Source organism: Zingiber officinale, chromosome 9B (assembly GCF_018446385.1).
Source record: "Zingiber officinale cultivar Zhangliang chromosome 9B, Zo_v1.1, whole genome shotgun sequence".
Taxonomy (NCBI): Eukaryota; Viridiplantae; Streptophyta; class Magnoliopsida; order Zingiberales; family Zingiberaceae; genus Zingiber; species Zingiber officinale.
In genome coordinates, this window is record NC_056003.1 from 8,242,177 (window position 1) to 8,262,268 (window position 20,092).

The window sequence follows — 20,092 nt, forward strand, 5'->3', positions numbered from 1 at the left end:
TAGGTTCTCTATGTACCCAATCATCTTGAGTACATATGGGCCTACGGGAGTCCCGTCTTGCATCTTGCACTGTAACAGTGCCTTAGAGATCTTGAATCTCTCATGCCTTGCTTGTCCTTGATATAGTTGACGAAGATGTTCAACCATATCATAAGAAGTCATCAACTCGTGTTGCTTCTGAAGCTCAGAGTTCATGGTCGCGAGAATGAGGCATGACACATCTAATGCGTCATCTTGATGCTTCTTATAAGTATCTCAGTCAGCTCGTGTGGCAGTGGCAAGAGGTGCCTCCGGAATGGGCTGCTCCAGGACGTACAGTTTTTGTTCTTGTGTGAGAACGATTCTCATATTTCTGTACCAGTCCAGGAAATTAGCTCCATTGAGCTTGTCCTTAGCAAGGACAAAACGCAGAGAGAAGTTGTTTGTGTTTGTCGACATGGCAATCTACAACAGAAAAATGCAGAAAATAAATATCATATTCCACTAATCATTTAATTATGCCTTTAATTAAATGATGTTCCCACTGAATTATAGAACTTTTGTAGAATCAAGTCATGGATGTGGTCAAACCACACTTACTAGATTCTTCCAACTAGCTATAATTCTTGTGAGACAAGATCCACATCATACTACGCCTTGAGTTAGCTTTGGTTAAATCACCCAAGACTTAGTATGATCGGTAGATAACAAATTTATCAATTACATCTCTATGCAACTCTTATTTATAGGATCAAAAATCTCATTTACATTAAAACTTGCGTTAGCTTTGGCTAAATCACCCAAGATTTAGTATAAATGTGATTATTATCCTATCGTCCAACCGTTGGAAAAATGTCTATAGTTATACTCGATCCAATTGAGTTAACTAGTTATACTCAATCTAATTGAGTTTGTACTCACCCAAGCCTTGATAGGCGGGACCAAGATTGTCCCTCCGCACCCTACCAAGATAATATGCGTTGCTCTGCTTTGGCAGATTCAACAACAACATGTGATCGAGGTAGTGATGGGTATCAAAACGTGGTAGGCATTTCGAGTTGACACGATTAAGATATAATCTAATCGTTAATGTGTATCATATACGTGATTAAGATCTAATCCAATCGTTAAGATGTATCATATACGCGATTAAGATCTAATCTAATCGTTAAGGCACTAATTAATTACTAGCATGCATCACATACATACAAGCAATTAATTAAATTTTGATTAGGTCATGATCCTACTATGATCTTCTCAAGCCAATGAGAAGATCGGACGGTCAACCTAGGGTCAACAGCTTCTTCAAGCTCCCTCCTTTGACCGCCATGTGTTGCTCGCACCCTCCTCGTAACTCCGTCTCGAGTGGACCTTCCACTGCTTCATTTTTGTACATTACAAATTTGAAACTCGAGTTACATTCGAGTCTAAAATCTATTTACAACAAGAATTAAATTAGAAAGGCACGACGCGCAGGTCGCGTATCAAATACAACACACACAATCACACAAAAATGGCACGCATGCCATATTATGAATTACAACACATATTTCCTATCAAATTGGGTTCTTTGGGCCATGACCATCACAAAATTAGACATAATTCTAAATTATGTAATTTTCATAAATTTCTATAATTTTATTACTATTTTTACAATTTTATGAGTTACAACTTCCCGGCGGTCCCGTTTAGCGGTTTTCGGGCGCAATCGCAGGACAATGCCTCTTGCGAGGTTAGGGGCAGCGCCCCTTCTCGTGAAATAAGTCTCACGAGTGCCCTACGATCTAACAACACCTTAAGCCGCTGCCCCAAAATAATTTGGGCGAGAACTTGCCGTTTCGGAAAATTTTTCTCGGTAGTCGAAACCTACAAGTGTCCTAGCACTCGTTGCACTACTAGAAAAACCCTCATAGACATCGGTTTTCCACCGTTGTCTATTACAAAATTGACCGATGTCTATGAAGGCGATGTAAAAGGTCTGTCATTATAGGCATCGGGTTATAACCGGTGTAGTATTACTTAACGACATCGATTTTCGAATCGATTATGAACCGATGTAGTATCACTTAACAACACTGTTTCAGCAACGGTGTAAAACCGATATAATATATGTTAATAACACCAGTTTTGGCAGCGGTTTACGACCGATGTAATATTAACAACACCAATTCTATCAACGATATAAAACTGATGTAATATCAGTTAATGACACCGATTTTGGTAATGTGGAAAATTGATGTAATATTAGTATTGCTTAACGACACCGATTCGATTTCTGAAACAGTGAAAAATCGATATTATACAACATTTTAATAGTACAAAATTTAGTTAATATTATTATACATCGGTGTATCCAAACACACCAAGTCAATATCCATGTAACCAACACATAAATATTATTCTTACAATATAAAAAGATAATAGATATTATACACATCAAGTCCGTATCCACAAATTACACAAATATTTTTCTTATAACGTCAAAAGATAATAGATATTGTACACATCCTAACCATTTGGACACCTGCTTCCACTACAAAAGGAAATGTCAAAGAGTCCACAGAGGAAACACAAATCTGCAAGAACAAGATCATCATAAGAAAGAAGAGTTGTGGTATTTGCACTCATTTGTTTGACAAACTGATGCACCAAAAATGCTATAATGAAACCCTTGAAAATAAGATTACGCGCAAGAATTACTGGTAGAGACATCAAATCCAGAGCAAGCTTTACCAATTCTCGGTCACAAGCTATATCGACATGTGTTGCACCTCCCTGTCATTTACGCAACACAATGAAGCATCTCAATAGCCATTAAAAGGCAAATAGTCATGAAAGAGGGCAAACCTACTCTGCAGCTATGAAATAAGCATCTAAAGCAGTATTTCACCGTAGTGTAGATTGCAGAAAAATGCACAAGTGGTAGTTTGACCTCTATCGTCCAGGAACTTACCACCGCTATTAATTCTCAGCAATCATAGCAAGCACAATGGCGTCGATATAACCAAGTAATGCAAACACACACAAGGTCTTTGAGAAGGTGAAAGCCCAACGCATCAGCGACAAATGTTCTGGCTTCAAGCAACAAAGCGTTTCTCTTGCACCCTGTACAATCTCCTGCACCTTGGGGCGAGGGTTTCATCTTTTGCTGCAATTGAACTAGATAAAGATGAACTAGATAAAAGATAAAGATGAATGAGCTGCAATTGAACTAGATAAAGATGATGAATGAGGTCATCGGGTCGAAACTCAGTGGTAACGGGGGAATAAATCTCCTATCCCTGTATCCCACTCGGTCCGTCCCATGTTAGCTCGGGTGCTGCGATTTACCTCCCTCACAATGACCGTGGGTCCGGTCGGTGGGGGCCCTGAGGGTGAGGATTTCGCCTTTTGCTGCATTGAACTAGATAAAGATGAGTAACATCAATTCATTTATATGATTTCCAATGATACATTAACATCAAAACAAGTTTTTATTTCAAGAGAAAAATAGCTAAAATGCAAACTAGTCAACACGAATTTCAAACTTTATCCTCTTCGAGCTAGGCTTATGAAATCATTTCTAAGAACAAACTCAATAAATTCAAGGCTGTTCTTTCAACAAGACAGAAACTTTGTAGAACTAGAGGAAATCAAATGAAAGATCAGATATTGTATTTTTACAATTGTTGGAAGTGAATCCTTGTGATCAGATTTTGATGGCTCCATTTATAGTAGTCTTTATACCTGTCTGTCCCTTTATGAATTGAACAGATCCATCCTGATTCTTTGCGTGTCCAGTAAAGTATCTGAAACATAGGGAGGACAAATGAGAATTACAAAATGTTATTATAAAGTGGAGAAGAATGTTGCTTACATAACCAGCAGGACTACTAGAACACCAGCATCTATAGTTAGCCCTACTATGCCAATGAAAGTAACAACACCATTCAAGCGTGCCTATAACAGAAAGCAAGAAAAAAAAATAGGCTTGATAGAAAAATTTGCACGGGGCCTAAAATAGAATTCACAATTCAGAAAAAACCAACAGTGGAGTTTCTCCACCAGTATCCTCTGAAATATTAGCCATCAACAAACCCCATTCAGTATTTATTCCAATTGTAGTTATCTGAATGAAAACAAAAATTGTTAAAATACTGAAAATAGACTAAATAGAGTTTCTTGTATAGAAGATAAAGATTAGCATACTCAAATTGAAGTTCAAATTATTTTCTTACAAGAAGTTAAATTTAAATTGTAGATGTCTCTAGAAAAGATTTTAAATTGTAGATGTCTCTAGAAAAGATTTCTACTCATAAAAAATTATTAAGAAAAAATGGTCCAGGCAATCACATACCAACATATTACCATATCCATCAGCAACCTTGCATCCAGACATTAGAAAGGGAGATTTAGGGCAACTTCATCCAAAAAGCTCGAACACAGATAAATTGCAATAATAATGTTGTTCAATGGTAACATTATTAACAAACCAACAAATTAACTTTAACAGAAGGATAAGACGATGCCGATTGGGAATTGAAACTAAACTTCGAATTATCTGGAAGATGAAGGAGAAGTAGAGAATGCACCAGGCCTTTCTTCAATAGTTGTGCTGACTCCCTCTCCTGGACCTTGTTGCGGCATTTCCTTCGGAGGGGCATTGTCTTTGAGGACGGCGTAGCAAAGGTTGCGACGCTTGCGGAAGGGCTCCGAGACGAGAGCCAAAGCTACTAGCGAAGTGGCGGTGGCCCGATTATTAGGGGGTTAGAGGCGATGCTGAGGGAAGCAAGACAACTGCGTACCTGGAAGGAGGGGTCGAAGGATAGAAACCCTAACATCTAGTGATGGGGAGACCAAGGTTCGACTACGTACCTGGAAGGAGGCAGATGCGGAGTCTCGTCAGTGATGGGATGAAGCAAGTGCTCTTCGTCTCCGAAGCTGAGATGCCTGCAAGGAAATAAAGACCCGATCGTGGAAGCACAGTAGCGACGATAGGGGGAATAGTGGGCACAACAAAAATGGGAAGCGGTGAAATGTTTCAGTGCTTATGTTTACATAAATACTCGAGCAACAGGAAGGGGAAGAGGGAGATGAGGCTGAGAAAGATTGTTGGACGACAGCAGCGAGGAGGAAAGTGGTGGCGGCGTGACGACGATATGCGGTGGATGGCACGATATAGGTGGTTTAGGTTTGGAGAGAAGAGTGAAGTGTTGCAAATTTTGGTTAAGTATTGGTGGGAAAATTAAATTATTTTATTTTGGTTCATTAACACCACTTTTAACAACGGATTTTTACTATCCAATTTCGTAGATAGAACAAGGAAGCTAGTATAGACCAGGTTTTAAAAACCGTTGTTAAAATCGATGTCTATTAACGAAAAAAAGGCGCTCATAGACATTGGCTAAAAAAACCGATGTCTATGAGTGAAAATCTGAGCTCATAGACACCAGTTTTTGAAAAAACAGATGTAAAATACTCAAAGACATCGAAATTTGTTTAAAACAGATGTTGTTCCATCGATGTCTATGAGGGTTTTTCTTGTACTACTTATACTTAGAAGATTAAAATTGAAGTTTTCAACTAATAGAACTTTTCGAATAATAAAATCGGAACTAAGTTCGATGTTACCTCTTCCGATTACCTTAAGTTTGTCGTCGTTGCCGAATGCAACAAACCCTAAATTCTTTAGTTTGAGCTTTGTGAACTTTAATTTATCTCCAGTCATGTGTCTGCAGCATCCACTATCTAACATCCATTGATCCAATTCTTTATGTTCCTACACATAAATTGTTTGAATTGGACTCTATTTGATGAAAAGAAATTGAAGTGATTAAGTTTGATTAATTTTGGAAATAATTAAGTTTGATTAATTTTGAAAATAATTAAGTTTGATTAAAAATAATTAAGTTTGATTAATTTTAATTACGAGTTAAATTTTGATTTAATTTTAATTACTTAGTCATCTCACATGATCTAAATTTTTAATCAGGGAATCCTATAATTTTGTGAGATGAATTAGTTTCAATTTAAGGGTTTTGTTTAACTTGGTGTTAGATTTAGGTTTAGTTTTGTGTTCAACAAGTAGACGTTCTTTGGATAAACTTCTGGGCTATGGTGAGTCACACGGACATCATTAAAGTAACCATGCCTTCGAGGTTTTCCAAATAGTCCTACCCATTGAACTTAGTACTAAACCTTGGTCTAACTGGTTATGATCCATAGAGGGTAGCTTCGGTCAGTTTCACTTAGCCAAATGCACCAGGTCGAAGCCATATCTTCCTAGACATGCGATGACTAAGTTTCCCCAACGTACTATCATCCAATATTTCACTAGTACCGTGGGTCAAGTTAAACCTAGCCTATTTTAATCTAACCCTATTTACCTTGCCGGGTAGGTAGAGTTCGGTTACCCTGTCGGGTAGATTAAGTTCGGTTACCCAGTCGGGTAGTTTAGTTGGGGTTGCCAGCTATTCTGGATCCTCCTTCTATTTTTATTTGATTTAAGTTGAATTTTACTTTTAATTTTGAATTAATTTCGAATTGAGTTTCGAATTTTGAGTTTTTAATTTTAATTTTAAATTTTTAATTGAATTTTGAATTTTTAATTTAATTTCAAATTTCAAAATTTTAATTTAATTTCGAATTTTTAATTGAATTTTGAATTTTTAATTGAATTTTTAATTTTTAATTGAATTTTGAATTTTGAATTTTTAATTATGTTCGTTTTAATTAAATTTTGAATTTTTAATTATGTTCGTTTTATTAATATCGTCTTTCTTTTTGCTCCCCCTGGATCATAGTCTCGATATGGTCTATCGAGGTAGTGTATTTGATCTTTCGAGATCCAATATTGACCAAGTCCAACTTGATTAATCAATTTGGACTTGGAGACCCATGCTTGGAGTGTTTTTATATTTGCTCTTTGTACAAGAGATAAATAAGATTTATATTTTTTCTTTGGTTTAAATCCTAGACCAGTTCTATTATAAACGGCTCTTTGTGTTCCAAGAATTAGGTCAAGATTCTTGGAACCTAAAGAAAATCGTTCTAGTGTTTTCTCCAGATCCTTGACTTGAATTTTCAGGCTGGAATTCTCTTCTACAAGTTTTTGGACTTGAGTTAAGTTTCCAGTCTGAACTGGTTCAGTCAAAGATTCAGAGTTAGTCACTTCTTTAAGGACTTCTACTTCCTTTAGAAGTGACTTGACTCTAAGGTTTGATTTAGCTAACTTTCGTAACAAATAATTAACTAAATTATTGAGTCGAGAGATACTTACAGAGGGATCGGGCCCTTCGGAAACGGATACAGATCCGTGGCTTTGCTCAGACTCGGCCTCCGACTCGCTCTCACTCTCGGATAGGTTGATTTGGTCCCGAGCCATCAGCGCAAGTAAATTCATTTGATCGAGTTCATCGTCGTCGTCTTCTGAGGAAGATTCATCCCATGTCGCCTTCAGGGCCTTCTTCCTTCTCTGCTTCTTGGCTTCTTGTTCGGTTACGTTCTTCGACGTGATCTTGATTTGCGAGCTCCACCGGTACCTGTAAGCAAAGCAATTCCTTTCTCGGAAGGCTGTGTATTAGTCTGCTCATGAAGTTCGAATTCTGAAAATAGCTCGTCTAATCTAATTGAAGATAAATCTTTGGAGACTTTGTAGACATCTACCATTGATGCCCACAATGTACTCCTAGGGAAAGAGTTGAGTCAATACCTTATGATGTCCCTATTCTCGACCTTTTGACCGATTGCGTGGAGGGAGTTGAGGATGTCTTGTATACGTGCGTGGAGTTGGCAGGCCGTCTCATCTTCCTGCATTTTTAGGTTATACAATTTATTAAGCAACAAGTCACGTTTACTTACTTTTGTGTCGGAGGTTCCCTCGTGGAGTTCGATCAGCTTCTCCCAAAGCTCTTTTGCGTTGGAGAATGGTCCAACTCTGTTGAGTTCCTCCTTGGTCAGTCCGCATTGGAGGGTGCAGGTTGCTCTGGTATCAGCTTCCACCTTCTTGATTAGGGACGGTTCCCATTTTTCGCAGGGTGTTGGCTTGCCTTCTTCGTCGGATGGTAGTTGTAGTCCGGTCTTGATTATCATCCACGCGTCGAATTGTGTCTTGAGGAAGGTTTCCATTCGCCCCTTCCAATATCCGAAGTCTTCTCTGGAAAAAAGTGGGGGGCGAACGGTGCTGAAACCTTCTTGTTGGGCCATTTAAAATCCTGAATGACAAAAACAATAAAACCGGTTCCAAGACTGGGTCTTGGATTAGTAGTGCGGGAGAAAGAAGGGAAAACGAGCTCGAGTGGTATTGTACCAACCTCGAGCAAAATCGATTCGATAAAACAATTAGAATGTAGCTATTAAGCTAATTCTAATTTGACTTCGAAAAATCTGAAAATACCACGAAAAAAAATGTTTTGAATAGTGGTTGCACTGATTCAAAACTGTTGGAACCCCAAGGTTGGTTTTGGTGTGATCAACAAGTTAAGTTAGGTTCTGTTGTTTTTTAACCTTGTGTCTAAGTGTGCAGCAGCACAGGTACTCGAGCGGAAGACGCAGCTAGCGAGAAGGATGGGACGCGGTGCGTCCGAGGGACGAGGCGCTGCGGAAGAGTACACCGGCGGACGAGAAGGAAGTGCGCGCGATGGTTCCGAGGTACGAAAGCCGGAGCGGAAGATTGCTCGGGGAGCAAGAGACGCAACTAGCGCGAAGGTCGGCACGGGGTGCGATCAATGGACGAAGTCTGCGGATGAGTACGCTGGTGGACGAGAAGGGACACGCGGCAATTCCGAGGGACGAGAAGCCGGAGGGAAGCACGCTCGAGAAGACCGGAAGATGGGTTCGGGTGAGCCCTATTCAGGATGTCAGAGATCACCCAATCAAGCGGATCCGGAGCAGAAGACCCGGACCGAAACAGGGACTTAACGGAGAAGTGGTCCCGGACAAAAAGTCAACCGTAGTTGACTTTTTGCTCCAGGGCGCCCGGACCCTGATTTTGACCAAGATCGTGATTACGCGATCTGAACGTTGGGGGATAAAACTTTATCCCCCCCAGGGCGCCCGGAACCCTCACAGGCGCCCCGACCAAGGCTATAAATATAGCCTTGGTCCAGAATCTCTTCATCAGTTCAGAAATTGTAAACAACACTTGTGTGCTTCCACTGTTTAGATTAGCTTCTGTCTTTCTGTGCTTACACTGCTGTAAACGAGGCTTCTCCACCTGAAGGAGCTCTTAGTGCGATCTTCATCCTTGGATTAACAACCTCCCCGGTTATAACCAAGTCAAATTCGGTGCCTCGTTTTTATGCTTTATTTTCTGTTTAATCTATTTTTTATGTGTTAGCTTAATCGTACGAGAAAGGGTTGTGTTTGATTTTTCAGGGCTATTCAACCCCCCCCCTTCTAGCCGGCCGCATCGGTCCTACAAGTGGTATCAGAGCCGAGGCGCTTCAGGAGGACTAACCGCCGAACGAAGCAACAAGATGGCCGGATCCAACATCCACGCACCAAAATTCGAAGGGGACTTCGCTAGCTGGAAAAAGCGAATGGAGGTATTTCTTGAAACAGATTATGATTTATTACTAACAATGGAATTTGGCTATGAAGCACCAGAGGGCAAAGCAAGAAATCAATGGTCAAAGAAGGAGCAGGCTGACCACGTGGCAAACAAGAAAGCAGAATTTCATCTGCTAAGTGTACTTCCAACACAAGAAGTCAATCGAGTCGGTACCTACAACTCGGCAAAGGAGCTTTGGGAGAAATTCCTTGAGTTACACGAAGGAACATCCGAAGCCAAACTTGCAAGACGGGATTTACTTCGTAACCAGCTTACAAACCTCCGATTTGAAGAAGGTGAAACAATTGCACATCTACACTCGAGGATTCAGGAACTCATCACCAGACTTACGAATCTCGGAGAAGAGGTAAGTAACCGAGATTCGCTAAGGTATGCCCTAAATTCCTTTCCTAGAAACTCAAAATGGGCATCACTAGTAGATGTCTTTTACATTTCAAAAGATCTAGAAAAAATTTCATTAGACGAATTCTTTTCAACTTTTGAAGTGCATGAGTCAAGATGTGCAGGTCTGAAGGAGCCCAAGAATAATGTCGCCCTTAAAGCTTCGAGAGACGAACCTGAGTCAGAATCTTCTCTCGACGACGAGGAAATGATAATGATGGTAAGACGATTTAAAAATATTTGTAAATCTAGGAAATCTAACCATCCGCAGGGAAGAAAGAAAAGAATCATCCACTGCTACCATTGCGATGAAGAAGGGCACGTCAAGGACAATTGCCCTAAACTGAAGAACAACGAGAAAGACAAGGGTAAGAAGCCTATCCAAAAGCGCAAGGCCCTAAAAGCGACGTGGGACGATACGTCGTCGGAATCAGAAGTCGAGGAGTTCTCCGGGCTCGCGTTAATGGCGAGTCATCAAGACGACGACTGCGAATCAAGCTCTTCCGAAATGAGCATCGAAAGCATCAATGAAGGGGGAGCCACGTCCGAAGAGAGCAGCAGTTCAGGGGGAGAAACCGACAACGAGATCGACAAGGTAAGTGAGGTATGATCTCTTCCTCCTAATAAAATGTTTAAATTCATTAAAATTTTAACAAAAGATTGCTGCAAATTAGAAAATGAAAATAAAGATTTAAAAGCAATATTAGCTACATCTTGTCCGTTAGAAATGCTAGATAAATCAAATTTAAAAAATTAAAAATTAAAATTAGAAATTCAAAATTTAAAAATTCAAGTAGAAAACTTGAAAAACTCTGCTTGCTCATCTAAAACTAATTTTAGAAGGTTCAATAATTTGAATTGGTATTATAGATATCACCAGGGACAAATTAAAAATATCTCTAGAAAATATGTCCCTAAGAAATTTTTAGTTAATCCAGTAGGTTGGAACCTTTATTGGGTTCCTAAATCTTGCTTAGTGTAAATTTTAAAATCAAAGTTAGCGCTTTAAGTGAGAAAATTAAACAAAAAATTTTTTATGGGCTTTGACTAGAAAGTGGTTGTTGCTCCAATAACCAAGAAGGCCTAGTGCCTCGCCACTCCCTGGAAGCCAAATATTGAAATAAATGTTTAATTAATAAAGCATTAATACTAGAATTATTTAATGCTTTAAAAAGTTATTCAAACATGGTTCAAAATTTTGACTTAAATTTTTTTTAAATAATTTTTTTTAATTCTATTTTCAAAAATAACTCTTACTTTGAGTGTTTAGAAAAATTTTCAAAAACTATTTTTTCCTAAGTTAAAATCTTAAAATAAATAAATAAATTGTAAAATTCTTTTTCTAACTTAGAATCTTTTTGACTTAGAATTTTTTTTTTTTAAGGTAGCTTTTCAAAATTTTCTAAGTCTTAACCCTTAGATTTTTTTGGAACCCCATTTTTTTTTGTGATCAAAGGGGGAGAAGGATAAGTATAAGTCTAGGGGGAGGTAGCCTAAAACTATTTTTTTTCTATCTTTGTGCACTAAATTGTAAATTTAGTTAGTTTATTTTTTGTCTAGTTAACACTAGCTTAACTTGGGTTGATCACACCAAAAAGGGGGAGATTGTTGGAACCCCAAGGTTGGTTTTGGTGTGATCAACAAGTTAAGTTAGGTTCTGTTGTTTTCTAACCTTGTGTCTAAGTGTGCAGGAGCACAGGTACTCGAGCGGAAGACGCAGCTAGCGAGAAGGACGGCATGCGGTGCATCCGAGGGACGAGGCGCTGCGGAAGAGTACACCGGCGAACGAGAAGGAAGTGCGCGCGATAGTTCCGAGGTACGAAAGCCGGAGCGGAAGACAGCTAGCGCGAAGGTCGGCACGGGGTGCGATCAAGGGACGAAGTCTGCGGATGAGTACGCTGGTGGACGAGAAGGGACACGCGGCAATTCCGAGGGACGAGAAGCCGGAGGGAAGCACGCTCGAGAAGACCGGAAGATGGGTTCGGGTGAGCCCTATTCCGGATGTCAGAGATCACCCAATCAAGCGGATCCGGAGCAGAAGACCTGGACCGAAACGGGGACTTAACGGAGAAGTGGTCCCGGACAAAAAGTCAACCGTAGTTGACTTTTTGCTCCGGGGCGCCCGGAACCAATCCAGGCGCCCGGATCTGTCCGGGGCACCCGGAATGCTTCCGGGCGCCCGGACCCTGATTTTGACCAAGATCGCGATTTACGCGATCTGAACGTTGGGGGATAAAACTTTATCCCCCCCAGGGCGCCCGGAACCCTTCCAGGCGCCCCGACCAAGGCTATAAATATAGCCTTGGTCCAGAAGCTCTTCATCAGTTCAGAAATTGTAAACAACACTTGTGTGCTTCCACTGTTTAGATTAGCTTCTGTCTTTTTGTGCTTACACTGCTGTAAACGAGGCTTCTCCGCCTGAAGGAGCTCTTAGTGCGATCTTCATCCTTGGATTAACAACCTCCCCGGTTGTAACCAAGTCAAATTCGGTGCCTCGTTTTTATGCTTTATTTTCTGTTTAATCTATTTTTTATGTGTTAGCTTAATCGTACGAGAAAGGGTTGTGTTTGATTTTTCAGGGCTATTCAACCCCCCCTTTTAGCCGGCCGCATCGGTCCTACAAAAATGACCCCGCTCTGATACCAATTGTTGGATCGAAAGTGCTAGAGGGGGGGTGAATAACGCTCGTGGCTTTCACTGTTTCGAATTCGTAAAACTATCGAGTTATAAAGCAGCGGAAATAAAAATGCACAAACTCACAAAAGACACGAGAGGTTACTTCGTTCGGAACCTATCTCGACTCCTACTCGAAGGCCTGCGGTCGTTGACCGCTTTCGGTGGGCAACAACTATAAGTTCAAAAATACTACATATTAAGTACAATAAACAGAAGTTAAAGTATACCAACAACACTTAAAAATAGCGAATTGGGAGTTCCGGGTCGTCGGGATGTTGCTACAGCACTTCGGGGTTGTTGAGTTTGCAGCTTGTCGTAAGAAAATCGCTTAGGAGCAGTTGTTATGAGCTGCTGGTCGATTGCTGCTTATAAAGGGTGTTCAAGGCGCCTTGAAGCCATCCAAGGCACCTCCAAGATGGCCGAGTCGCCCGCGTGGATAAAGCCTGAACTGGTCATGACTTATCCTTTCAAGGCGCCTTCTGTGCTCTCCAAGGCGCCTTCAAAGCCCGGTCCAAGGCGCCTCCACTGAGCTGCGCTGGCAGAAGCTGGCTCACACCCGAGGCGCCTCCAAGCCCCATGGAGGTGCCTCAAACACTGTACATCTAAACTTAGCTTGTGTTTTTTGGTACCTGCAAAATGCGTTAGTCCAGAGTACCTGTAACACAGAGTTAGTGCACAATAATAATAATGAATTAAAGTTTGACAGTCTTCCGACTGTCCGAGTCTGACTTCAGATTTCCAACCGAAAACCCTAAGTCGACCCGACGCCTACTGTTCCCTCTACGGGGAACGCGTCCTCACCTACTACACTCAAGAGATTTACCTGTTGCCAGTGCAATCCTCCAAATCGACTGGACTTTTGCTTGGTGCTCGATGCTTCCGGACTTTCTGCTGGACTTCCGCTTCCCGGCTGGTCCAGTCTTTCACCTGGTCCGAGACACCAGGACTTTCCACCTAGAGTTACCCCCCCCCTAGGACTTTTTCCTGAAGCACTCGTCCCACCAAGACTTTCCTCATAGTGTTACCACCCCCTATGACCTATGGTTACCATCCCCTAGGGTTTTCACTTGCTTAACCACAGCTAGGACTTTTCCTGAAACATTTAAACAGACTTGTTAGATCACAACATAACCTTTACTTTGAATCCTTTGCCATTACCAAAACTTAGGATTGTTGGTGTTGTAAGGTTGCAAATATAGTCCCACATTGAAAACACATGGGAAAGATCATGGGTTTATAAAGAGAAAGATATCTCCATTGGCATGAGGCCTTTTGGGTAGAGCCCAAGAGCAAAACCATGAGGACTTAGGCCAAAGTGGACAATATCATGCTATTGTGGAGATATCTAAATTCTTTTCGATCATACAATTGGTATCAGAGCCCGGACTGCCAGAAGGTTTAACCACCGACTGTGCATAAGAGCTATGGTCTGATTGAGCCATGTGAGTACAATATTGACTTCGAACAAAGAAAGTGGGGGCTCCTATGTTCGGATCAAGAGGACCAGACACCAGGCAGGAAGTCCAAGCCCTAGTAGGTAGGGTGGACCGAGGGGCAGGAAGACCTGGTGGATCGAGGATCGGACATGGGAAGCTTGTAGTCTTTTGTTTGAGGGGGGGATTGTTGGTGTTATAAGGTTGCAAACATAGTCCCACATTGAAAACACATGGGAAAGATCATGGGTTTATAAAGAAAAAGATATTTCCATTGGCATAAGGCCTTTTGGGTAGAGCCCAAGAGCAAAACCATGAGGGCTTAGGCCCAAAGTGGACAATATCATGCTATTGTGGAGATATCTAAATTCTTTTCGATCCTACAACATACTGTATCCTTCGAGTTGGGCTATTTGAATTATCTTGCAAAAAGATGAGGAAAAAAATGTCCCAAGACTAGGACACAACTCGAGTGGTGTTGCACCAACTTTGAGTAAAAATCAAACAGGAAAGGATTATTTGAAGAGGTAAACTTTACCAATTCAAATAAAATATGAAAAATTGAAATCCAAAAAAATAAATAAATAAAACAATTCCCCCGGCTTGATTGGTGGTTGCACCAATTCAGAGCAAAACCTTGCTTTAATATCACTTGTTAGATCGAGACACATGTAAGAGAGGGAGGGGAGGGTGAATCATATGATTTTAAAAAACTTATCTTTTATACTTTTTAAAACTAAGTAGAAGTGCAGCGGAATAACAAAAAAACAAGTAAAAATGCACACGTTCAATTTTTTACTTTGTTCGGAGCCTTTAGCGACTCCTACTCCAAGACCTAGGTCTCGCAGACCTATTGACGGGTAATCTACTAAATACCTCTTCTGGAACCACCAGAAGAGGGGATCGAGTACAAAAGAGAGAATAGGAAAAGTGTAACAAGCTACACTTTCCTTTTATGCAATAATTAATTACACAAATAACTTCTTACCCAATACTTGTAGATGATCAGATCAGGTTCGGTGTTGGACAGCTTCTTAGCAATAGTCGAGCACAGTAGCGTCGTAGAGTAGAAGTACGAAGTTGAAGCGATTGGAGCGTCGAATGGATGCACAAAAGCTTGTAGAAGAGTAGTACTTAAGTTGAAGTGAAGTTTTAGGTGAAACCTCCTTTTATTGAGTGTTGAAGGTGCCTTCCATACTGAAGGCCCCTTCAACCCCAAAAATTATCCTGCAATTGTAGCTTCTTATCGTCGTCAAAGTCTTCTGCGTTATCCGACTGAAGGCGCCTTCTAAGCTCCCGAAGACGCCTTCCATTGCCTAACTTAAGGCACCTTTTATCGCCTGAAGGTGCCTCGAGTACCATTTGTGCTCCTTTTGCCTTATAAAATGTGTTAGTCTAAAATAAAATAAAGTATACCCTGCAAAACAAAGTTACCACAATGATAAAATAATAGTAATAATTAGTTTCTATCCTTCCAAGACCAGGAACTAATCAAGGCTCCCAATTTAAGGATCCAAAATGAACCTAAACTGGACCGACGTCTACTATCCTCTCAAATAGGACGCATCCTCACTGAGTCACTCTCCTCCAATGATTTATCTTCGCTTACCAAATGTCAAGTTACCTCCTTGACGTCCAATTTGACCCACCAAGAGCTTCCTGCCAGAATCACACATCTAGACTTCACCAATTGGGAATCAAACATCCTAATTTTATACCAGAATCACACATCCGGATTTCAACCCATCAGGAATCAAACAATCTGACCTCCTGTCAGAATCCCACATCTAGATTTCGTCAATCAGGAATTCACATCCCGACTGGACTTCCTGCTTAGTGTTTGATCCTCTTGATCCGTCAAGTTAGTCAACCATGCACACTCGGTAATAAGGTTAGATCAACAATACATCTAATTCACTTGTCATTCATCAAAACTTAAGTTTGACCATTGGTGTCAAATGCACCAATGCTAATATGTTAAATAAGATATAATGTTCACTTTCTATTGAACATTCAACTTAGGTAACCACATGAAACTTAGATTATTTTTCCATATATTTCAGAGTAGACAAAAAATAACTAAAAAAATATAATTTATTAAATTATACCTAAAAAAGAGTAGTCTAGCCGAAGAAGAGCAGCAAATACAGTATACTATACAAAAAATTTAAAAATAGTAAAATTTAATCATAAATAAATATAACAAAAGAGTATGCGACGAACCAAGCTTGTAATCGCGAGCTTGCGATAAAGTGAGATAACGGCCGAGCACGCTGCCAGTAATCGTTGCTAACCGTTGCCGGCCTTATACTGGCGGCCGACAAAGTCGCCGGCCTCATAATGGCGACCAGCACAGTCGCAAGCACACATTTGACGATTCATCCTTTTATTTCTTTCATGCAGAGGATCTCCTGTGAGTAATGGCTTCATCCCAGGATGGATTTGAACATATTTATTGCTTCTGAAGATTACTATACTGGAACATAGAGATGTCGGATTGCATTTTTATATTTTCGTTTTACTCTGCTATACATAGAAGAATAATAAGAGCATGTTATGTACGCATGCTCGGGATCCCAAATCTGACTTTAACCAAACGAGTAGTGTCAATCTATTCTCCACTCTCTCTCTTGCAATTGAATTTTTAAGAGAGATCGTAGAGGAGACAAGGAGAGATGGCTCCCATGGGGACCTCTGTTTTTCATCGTCCCGTTCAGTGTCTTTGTCGCTTGAATGAATGGGGGAATTTATGATCCTTAACTCCAACGAAGGTACGTATTAAATCTTTAGAAGACAAGATTGTATACTGGTGGAACATTTTAAAAAATATTTTACACAAAATAAATAAACTTTTACAACATTTTTGGACCTCTAAGCAATAAATTATTTATTTTAGAGGCACCTTTGCGAAAACCGAAGGAAAAAAATGAGAGAAGGCCATCCCCTTTACCGAAAAGACGACGAATAATGTCGTCAGTTGGCCTGAGGGAGTCCCAGAAGCCATCACCTTCTTCTTTTTAGATTGGCTCCAACTCGGTTGGCTTCCATTTGTTCACAGTCCCAGAAGCCATGACCCATTCCTCTTCACCAGTGTGAAGTCAGTTCAGCGGACGTTTGTCTTCCAACAGTTTGTGCCAGTCAAGATTAATCAAATAAATGCAAATCCTTCACCTCGGCCACAATTTTTTAACGGCACAAGGAATCATGTCAATTTGAAGGGAAGGCAAAAGGTTGTAGAATTAAAATGATATTCACATTCAAATGAACATGGTACATTATATTCACCGTAGCATTTTTTACACTGATAGGTTTGTTTCCTTGCTATGATCTGAGATAAGCCCATCTAGATGTGCCAGGTAAAAGAAGCAAAGCTTCTGCATTCATTTCCTTTGTGTTCCTCCTTTTGTCGGGTGGAAACATTGTGAGTGCTAGAGCAATGGCAGGGTAACTATGTACACAATGAACAAACTTAAGTGTGAGGCCTGATTAATCCAAGATTGTAAAGTGATCTAGCCTTGAATAGACCGCTAAACAGAAATCTGCTAGGAGCATCACTGGGGGATTTGAGGTGATCGGAAATGCCGTTTACTTGTAGTACTGTCCGGCCTATCCTGGCTCGTATGTCGTCTAAGGTCTTTCAGTCGACTGAGTTACCAGTAGCATCGCGGACCTAGAACGTGTTGACCGCTTTGCAATCACTTGTAGCCGCTTTAGCTCTTGTCGCAGTCAGGCCATGCTAACGGAATATTCTTGTGATATCGGATAACAGACCCACTCGATCACTTGTACACAATTCCAACTTGAGACCCTGTGAAGATGATTGCATGTCCAAAAATAAGCAATGCTTCAGGTACATAAGGTATCAAAGGTGATTGAACTAGGGATGTAATTAGAAATTTAAGAATTTAACTTCCATCGGTAACATCGAATAAATATTGATGGAATATATTTCGTCGGTTGATCCCGTCCGGAAGCTGAGTCAGACAGAGACTGGTTGTGCTGTCGCTGGTGCTGACGGAAAGTCGCCGAGACGCCTGGTCGATCTGGCAGCTACCGGAAGAGTTTCACGAGTGGATGACGGGGGTGGTGACGAGGATGACGACGCGAGGGCCCTGCGCACACTCAGACAAGCCCCCTCTGCATTAGAGACCAAGAATCAGGGAGAAAGTCCTCGGGTCAGACCCTTCAACGCTCAAGTCAAGTGCTTTTTCCCCAGAAGCACAGTGAAAGGACGAAAAGTAAAAGACGAGAATGAAATGACGAATGAGCGTACCTGCGTAGAGACAAAGCCTCCCTTTTTATATGGCAGTAGATGCTTCTGGAATCTGGCGAGTGTCAGGGAATGTCGGGTGTCAGGCTTTGTCTGGTGGTGAATGACACATGACATCTTTCTATAGGTCTAAGAAGGGATCCAAGGCAACGAGCCACAGACCGTTAGCGTATTCCCTGACATGATGTGATTATTCTCTGACGGGTTGTTACGATTCTCTGGTTTGCTTGTCGTGTAGTGCCTGTTCGCTCTGGTCTATTAACCTTAGACTGGGTCTTCGTACCTATAAATCGTGACCTGTAGGCCCAGGCCTGCCTTTCCTGTCGCCTTCCCTAGCTTGTTTGTTGTCCCGCAACTCCCGACCTGTACGTCACACCCTGCATTTGCCCTTCGGTCTATCCCGGTATGTCCAGACCTGTGCCTTCCGCCCTGTAAGCCTTCTTCCACATATCCTGACATGTACGCTTTGATCTGCATATTCGGACCTGCAACCCTTGGTTTGCATATCCCGACCTGTACGCTTTGATCCGATCCCGACCTGTACGCTTTGATTCGTGTACCCTGTACCGCAAGTCTACAATTCCTGACCTGTAATCCTTAGTTTGCATATTCCGACCTGTACGCTTTGGTCCGTGTATCCTATGTCGCAAATCTACAATTCCTGACCTGTAATCCTTAGTTTGCATATCCCAACCTATACGCTTTAGTCCATGTATCCTGTGTCATAAATCTATAAATCCTGACCTGTAGTCCTTAGTTTGCATATCCCGAACTGTACGCTTTGGTCCGTGTATCCTGTGTCGCAAATCTATAAATCCTAACCTGTAGGTCTTACCTTCCAAGTTCCTACTTGACATGTAGGCTTAACTCCGAAATGCCACTTATGCCCGACCAAGGCCATCCTGTAACCTAGCCCTTTGCACCCCACGTAGGCCGGACTTTTGACCTCCACGTAGGTCGGAGTTTTGACCACCACATAGGCTTGACTTCTGACTGTCACGTGAGCTTGACTTTTGACTGCCTCGTAGGCTTGACTTCTGACCGCCCTGTGGGCTTGACTTCCGACTACGTTCGATGTCCGACCCTACTATCATGCACCGTATCATCGGTGATCCTATCTGAAAACTATAGAGATAACGTGCTTGGCATGATTGATTGGTGGTTGACTGGAAAAGACCTTTTACTCCACAAAGAAGCTTCTTTCTGCTCCTGCGCACACAGAGACGAGCCAAAAAAACATTAACGCCTAGAAACCAGGGGGGAATCTCTGGCAAAGGCCCTCGAACGCTCAAGTCAATACAAGTCTAGACAAGTGGATGAAGAACAATACAGAACCTACGCGTGAGAGTAGAGTTACAGATGTTCAAAGGACGTACCTTCGTCACAGAGAGAACTCTCCCTTTATATATCATCTCACATAACCTCTGTAATCATGAGGTGGCAAAGTGTATCAGAGTTTGTTAAGTAAAGGGAAGTGTACAACCTAAGTGATGTGCAATAATCCTCTGAGGAATGTTCCCCTTACCCACATATATACTTCTTTTGTCATTTATAACTTCTGTTATTGCTAAAGCTATTGAAAGAATATGTTGTTATAATTGGTCTGCTGATTGGAGACATGATAGTCCTCAAAGAAACTTCCAGAAGAATATTCTTTAACACATATAGTTATTATTCTGACAGGTTGTTAGGATATTATCTGTCAAGTATATCTCGGCCAGTCCTTAAAGTCGGTCGTCTCTACTGAGATACTCGGTTACATTCTATATAATCTTCTCTGTTGTGTATTATACTGCATGTATC

At 41.2% G+C, this 20,092-nt stretch overlaps 1 long non-coding RNA gene across 1 annotated transcript; it reads right to left on the reverse strand.

Moving 5' to 3' along the window:
- Positions 1-2,534: 2,534 nt before the first annotated feature.
- Positions 2,535-3,094, reverse strand: LOC122025518. Its single transcript, XR_006123745.1, has 3 exons — positions 2,933-3,094; positions 2,667-2,754; positions 2,535-2,555 (listed from the first exon to the last, which is right to left on the reverse strand). It is a non-coding gene; the product is annotated as an uncharacterized LOC122025518 (long non-coding RNA).
- Positions 3,095-20,092: the final 16,998 nt, after the last annotated feature.